This window comes from Vicia villosa, unplaced genomic scaffold (genome assembly GCF_029867415.1).
Source record: "Vicia villosa cultivar HV-30 ecotype Madison, WI unplaced genomic scaffold, Vvil1.0 ctg.000775F_1_1, whole genome shotgun sequence".
Classification (NCBI taxonomy): domain Eukaryota; kingdom Viridiplantae; phylum Streptophyta; class Magnoliopsida; order Fabales; family Fabaceae; genus Vicia; species Vicia villosa.
The window spans coordinates 104,113-111,869 of NW_026705347.1; positions in this window are offsets into that span (position 1 = coordinate 104,113).

Consider the following 7,757-nt stretch of genomic DNA (forward strand, 5'->3'; position numbering starts at 1 on the left):
ATTTTTAATATAAAAAAATTGATTAAAATCAATTAAGTCGAACAATAGAAATAATCGAATAATCGGGAGTAATATTATAATCCTAAACCTAATCCTAATTTTAATTTCCTAACCCTAATTTATAAATTAATTCATTTACCTAATTATTTAATATTTGTTCTAAATGAATAAATAAAGAAATAAAAATATTAATATAAGAAAACCTGGCAGTTATCCTGTGTTGTGGCCTCTTGAAACTCCATGGTGGACTGCTATATCCAGGTGCGTAGGATCTGATCTTAGGGAGATCTAACGGTGCATGGACGAGGGTACACCGCGCGCGTGATGAGGAGGCGCGCGCTGGATCATCTTGCTCACTTCTCATGGAAATTTGAGTAAAAAACTTACCTCCCATGGGGATCGAACCCATGCCTTACCTCATGATCTCACACGCTTATGACCACTCCAGCTGCGTTCGTCAGTTGTTCATATATTGCTTCAATTAAATAAAATAAAACAACGATTACCTAAAATTTGAACCAGCAAGTCCCGCGCCCGGTCCTTCATCTTCCCCATTAATCCTGCAACTGCTGCTACGAAACAGCCCCCATGTTGCTACGAAATCCTCCCTAGCCAACCCCTGCAAAAAACTCCATTCGGCCAACAGACATGCTAAATGAAAAGTAAGACCGTGATTCACCTCGAAATTCTCCTCTGAGTTCAATGGAACCACTCATACTATCCAATTCTACTTACATCCATGGTTCCCAATTTGAAACCTTAGAAACCTAACAATGGTGAACCACAGTTTATGCACCAAAACTCAAATCAAACGAATCAGTCACGTTCCACACATGATTATGAATACGAACAAGCAATTCAATCATATTTACAGCGCTTAAATTTATGAAATCGAAAGTTTCAAAAAGAAGGCCAAACCGTGACGAATTGGTCTTCATTCCGAAAGCTTTGGGCCTGGGAAAGGATCGAAGTACCCTCAGAGATGACTCAGGAGTACGTTTGGACCCATAGGAACCCTTGAATCAATCCCTATTCTTGAATCCGACCATCACTTTTTCTCCACTTTTTTGAAGTTTTTTTTTTCGTTGATTTTGATTCCTGGAGGCCGAAAACCCCCCCTCCTCTGTATGCAATTCTTCTTTTCTTTTATATGATCCAATTAGGTCAAGAAAATTCAATCCCAATCTCTTGTAATTGAAGAATTAAGATTCTATTTGATATGGATTCTAAACATGCCATTTTTGTTCCTGAACCATCTTTCACGTTTCTTTTCTTTGGCCCTTTGGACAACAAATCTTTCCTTTTTTTCTTTTTTTTATTTGTTTATTTATTTTTACAATCTAATAATAATAATAATTCATAATAATAGTAAATAACACTATATATAATTACTAAAATCTAATAAAAATAATAAACCTAATTAATCCTAATACTAATCCTATTAATATTAACCATAATAAAAATTAATAATGTTAAATGCTAATAGTTAGTCATGATAAAAACTAATAATAATAATCAAGACACATGTTAGTAAAACCCAAAATACACCAAAAAATGATAAAAACCCTTGCAATAATTGTGCCTCACGTTTGGGTCCTACACCTGTTAATTACGCCATTGCTTCAACTCAACCTGATTTATAAGAGTGCGGGTTTGACAATAGAAATGTCAAATCCCATGACTCTTAATTTAGACCCTTGATGGATTAAGAGACGTAGTTCTGATCGGGCAAATTTTGGGGTATGACAGCTGCCCCTGTTCAATCTTCTTAAACCTGAAGAGTCGGATAGGCACGTCTGCCTATCGTGATCTAAAGGTAGAAGACGATTGAACACTGAGAATGCCCTGAAATTTGCATTTGTTGGGAAGAAGTTCCGTGGGAGATGGGCTTAAAGATGCCACCCAAGGTAAATACCATTTTTCAGAGCGTGAAGCAAATGCTTTCTTTGGAAGGAACCAGGTGTTTTGATTATAGCATGGCCTAAAAAGGCAACCTGAGTTTTATGCGATGATGCATGTGATGTATGATGCAGTGAGCTTCTCAAAATAAATGAGAGCAATGTATGTATATTCACTATGTATGAATGAGGTATGTTAGTTGAATGATGCATGATTGTTAGTTATGTCAGTTGAAGTATGTTAGTAATTCTGAAAAGAAAGATAAAACCTTTGCTTGCTTTTGGTGAAGTTTTGAAGAAGATCACTGCCGAGGGACTAACGTGATAAACTCAATTGAGGAACCCTTTGTAAAACCTTGTTGTAAAATCCTTTGTAAAACCCTGTTTGCCTAGAAAAGCTCCTAGAAAGGATGGAATACATCTTAAAGAAGACTGCCTGGAAAGGTTCCTGCACCATTAGGATCATTTGCGAGGGTTATCGCAAACTCACCTGCACCATTTGGATCATTTGCCCTGGCCCGAACAAATTTCACCTACACCATTTGGATCATTTGCCCTGGTTCGGACAAATTTCACTGGGAAACATCAATCAGGTGATTGGAAAGAATATCTCAGTAAGGTTACTGGCATCGGTAAGGTTACCGGAAAACATCAATCAGGTGATTGGAAAGAACATCTCAGTAAGGTTACTGGCATCGGTAAGGTTACCGGAAAACATCAATCAGGTGATTGGAAAGAACATCTCAGTAAGGTTACTGGCATCGGTAAGGTTACCGGAAAACATCAATCAGGTGATTGGAAAGAACATCTCAGTAAGGTTACTGGCATCGGTAAGGTTACCGGAAAACATCAATCAGGTGATTGGAAAGAACATCTCATTAAGGTTACTGGCATCAGTAAGGTTACCGGAAAACATCAATCAGGTGATTGGAAAGAACATCTCAGTAAGGTTACTGGCATCGGTAAGGTTACCGGAAAGTAGGTGGAGGGTATGGTTTAGTACCAGAGTGATGACTTGGATGTTTTGATGTACGGGATAATGCTTATGCTCATGTATGTGTTGATTGGTGTAATGAATGGAACGAAGTAATATCTTCTATAAGACTACCTGAAAAGGTTTCTGGGTATGAAAATTTGTCTTAAGAAAGACTACCTGTAAAGGCTTTTATCAAGGATGAGGAATGTCTTAAAGAAGACTACTTGGAAAGATTGAATAATGTCTTAAAAGACTACCAAAAAGGTTCTTAGAAAGTATAGAAATTTGTCTTAAAGAAGACCACCTGGAAAGGCTGAAAGATGTCTTTAAGAAGGACTACCCAAAAAGGTTCTTAGAAAGGACGATTAATGTCTTAGAAAAGACCACCCAGAAAGGTTCATAGAATGTCTTAAAGAAGACCACCTGAAGAGGTTCCCAAAAAGGTTCTTGGAAATGACGATGATTGTCTTAGAGAAGACTACCTAGAAAGGTTCTTAGAAAGAGAACGTCTTGAAGAAGACTACCTGAAGAGGTTCCTAGAAAGGATCGTGAGATTTATCTTAAAGAAGAATACCTGAAAAGGTTCTTGAAAAGGATCGTAAGATTTGTCTTAAAGAAGATTACCTGAAGAGGTTCCTGGAAAAGATGAAAATTCGTCTTAAAGAAGACTGCCTGAAAAGGTTCTTAGAAAAATAATGTCTTAAAGAAGACTGTACTTTAAATAAAGTTTGACAAGGTTTATAAGAGGAATTTGAACATGTCTTAAAAAAGACTAACTGACAAGATTGACGGGTGTCTTAAAAAAGATTACCTAGAAAGGTTCCTGGAAGGGATGAGGGATATTTTTTTAGAGAAAATTACCTGAAAAGGGTAAGGGATGTCTTAAAGAAGACTACATGAAGAAGTTAAGATATGTCTTACAGAAGACCATCTAGAAAAGGTTCTTAGAAGGGAATGTGTCTTAGAGAAGACTATCTGAAAAGATTTCTGAAGACGGCGAGAGACACCTGGGAAGGTTTGTAGAAAGAACGAGAGGGTGTGTCTTAAAGAAGACTATTTGAAAAAGGCTCCTAGAGAGGATAATAGATATTTTGAGCATGTCTTAAAGAAGACTGCCTGAAAGGATTAGGAGACGTTTTAAAGAAAATTACCTAAAAAGGTCCCTAGAAAGGATGTGAGAATAGTATTAACAACATTTGACACTGAGTGACCTTTGCAACGTGCCCCCAGGTAATGGACTTGCCCCATGGGCTACTCAGAGTCCTTGAGATATTCCATGGATCTTGATTAGATTGCCCCAGATAAATAGGATGACAACGGGCTATGCCTTGTGTATACACCAGCCATCCGAGTCAGGCGTAAGAGATATTTCTTCTTTGATATGCTTTTAAAGCTACTTCGCCAGTCGGTGGGATTTTTAGCCATTAGCCATGCCCCATGCAACTTCTCCCTGATGTTAAAACATTTGAATCTATATAGACAAGTGCGCTTTATAATGAAAATCATAATATGCGAATGCATACGTCTGTCTTGAAAGTTTAAAAACATTTTTGAATAAAACAAAGTTTTTTTTTCTGTAAGAAAGTGATATCAGCTCAAGAGTTATAGTAGACCTTAAGGAGTCGGGATACCTTTTTGTAACGGTATGCTTTCGAACTAACCATGCTTCAGTTAGGACTTTTAAGGGTTGTAACGTGGCCTGGTTCACGGTTTTAAGAAACATCGGATATAAGGCTCAAAATTTATTTAACCCGCCCCTTTCTTCGTGATGTTCTCCAGTCCTATGCTCAGTTAACTATGCATTTAAGCTCTAGAAGACTTTGGGTGTTATAATATTGACATTTATGATGGTTCAAAAACCAAAGGTTTATCTGCAAAGGCAGTCATCCTCCTTTTTTTGTAATATTTTCCATTTGTCGAGGATGCATAGTGACCTCTTTTTTTTTTACTTTAGTATCCCTAATTTTTGCCTGAATTGTTTATTTAAAATTACAGTCAGCGGGGTGCCCTAATTTTGCCTGAGTCTCCTTAATAGGTTTTGACTTGGCAGGCCTTGCGTTATTTTTTCTTTTTCTTTGCGGACATTGACTGCCAGGCTTAATTATGACGGAGAACCATCAATGATTATGTTCAAAGGAACAATTTGGAGTAATCAAGTTAACTGAACAGCTACCCCATCCCAGGTTATATTTTGAGGGTTTTTATTTTGTATGTGAAGGAAAACTCCTACTTCTTAGGCTCAAAGGGGTTGACGAGGGATTAACATCCTTATATCTCCACTGTATTGGAATTGAAACAATGCATGTACATCGTCAACACGGTCTGTTCGAAAGCGTACTGTATGAGATTGTGGTATCGTTTTCGTCATTCTCCCTCTAAAGGTACATATCTTTGAACGAAAGTTGAATATCACAAAGAAGTAAAAACACAGTTTTAAATTTAGTGAAAACACTAGGAATAATCCAAGACACATGTAAGCAATGCATTAATGATTATTGTAAAGTACATAGTGTCTGTTATACGACAAATGTTTAAGCAAACAGAAAAGAGATTGCGAATGCAAATGAAACTAATGATCTAAGAATCCCTCCTTCTAGACATCTATAGCATTAGACTTGTGTGGCTCTTTAGGCTGGCCAGACTCAATGACCCCTTCTTCAATTAAATCTTGCTTCCCCTCCACCATGCCTATGCATTCTTGTTCAAGATATTGCCCCCAGTTGGACTAATCTTTGCCCCACAAACCGTTGTAAGGTGTTCTCATAAGCTTCGTTGCGTTCTAAGATGAACCCCTTTATAAGTAGATACTCCTTAAGTGCATCTATGGGGGAACTTCTTTGTTGAACCAACTCCTGCTCCGTAACGACCTCTATTGCGTCGACTGCCCTAACATGAGGAGGCATAGGCGCGGGCGTAGGCGTAAGTACGTAGTTTGTATAATGAAGGGCAACCTTTTCTCCTTGTAGGACCAAGCTCTTTTGCACATTCACTGGTTGATTCTCCTCTCTCCACATTTTAGGGCTCTTCTTGAGTTCATTTATGAGTCTCAGGAAATCAGCTAGCGTAGTTGTTGATTAGATAAGGGTGGAGACAAAAATGCAAATGTAGATATAAATGTATGACAGCATGAAAATGCGAATGCATGCGTATGCGAGAGACTCCTTGTATTATAACTCCGTGCATGCAATGCATATGTGTGACGTATAATCCTAGGGATAGCCTTAGAGGCAAAATTAGGCCCTATTGAAATTCTTGCGAGATAAACGTTACGGCATGCCCATGGAAATCCCTTAGATTAGGGAGTATGCAGAAGGTAGCGGCTGGTGACCGTTCAAGACAGTCACCAAGTCTCATGGCCATTGGAAGGCTAATCAACGTGTACCAATGAAGTTGTCCTTGGTGGGAAGGTTCTCTATGCGGAACACGACCTATCTAAGGACAATATCGGATGAAGAGAAATCCCTGCGGGCTAGGGATGAAAGATGTATAGATGGAAATCCAAACCCTACAAGTTAGAGGGTGCGCGGACACCAGCATGGAGTGACCATTCGAGACAGTCACTAGATCTCATAGCCATCGAGAGGCCAATAGAACACATGCTAACGAAGTTGTCCTTCGTACGGAGGATGCGATTTTAAACATAGAATCCCTACAGGCTAGGGAATGCGTAGAAGCAAGCACGGGGTGACCGTTCAAGACAATCACTGAATCGCATGGCCATCGAGAGGCCAATTGACGTATGCTAACAAAGATGTCCTTCGTATGAAGGATGCGCTTTTTAGAAATATAATCCCTACAGGCTAGGGAACTCGTAGATGTAGGCACGAAGTGACCGTTCAAGACTGTCACTAGATCGCATGGCCATCGAGAGGCCAATTGAAGTGCGTAAACGTAGATGTCCTTCGTGGGAAGGATACGTATTTAGAAATGGAAACCCTATAGGCTAGGGAATGCGTAGATGTAAGCACGGGGTGACCGTTCAAGACAGCCACTAGATCGCATGGCCATCGAGAGGCCAATTGACGTGCGTAAACGAAGATGTCCTTCGTGGGAAGGACACGTAGTTGTAAGAATACAAGGATATAAAAAGGGAAGTCCCTACAGGCTAGGGAGTGCGTAGATGCAAGCGTGGAGTGACCGTTCATGACAGTCACTAGGTCTCATGGCCATCGAGAGGCCAATCAACGTGCATAAATGGAGGTGTCCTTCGTGGGAAGGACATGGTCTTAGAAATAGGGTCCCTGCAGGTTAGGGAACGCGTAGGAATACCTGCAAAAATTAAAACGCAAGGCATTCGCAGTATATAAATTGCACATATATAATAAGCATGTAAGCACATAAGCCCTAGGTTCATAGGTTCAACGTAACGGCTTAGGGTGCCTACCCTTCCCACTGGTATGTTCTAGAAGGTCTCATGGGATCGTTCGTAGCCGCCGAGACTTTTTGTCTCTTTGGATTTTAGAACAACTCATTTATCCATGAGGTTCGAGTTTTAGGGGTAGGTTCCCAGAGAGATCAGCTAAATACCCAGTCCAGCCCTCAACAAGGTCGAGCCTCGTATCAGACCTTTCCGAATATTTAACCCACTCTGAGTGGAATTATAACAAGACTCGTAGGCGATGTAGTTCCCCTCTGGTCTTAATTATAATTCCCACACTTAGGTTTTTAACGCAATTTATATAACCCGAATATACAGTAAAACAACAATTAAATAAATATTTAAATTACTGAAAAAACATTGCGGTAATTTAAGGCTGCAAATAAATAAATAAAATTATTTAAGTATTCAAAAAAACTAACCTTAAAATCCGGCTGCTCATGACTCAGAAAATGCATTAACAGCAAATATTTAAATAAATAGATATTTATTTAAACTGACGTAA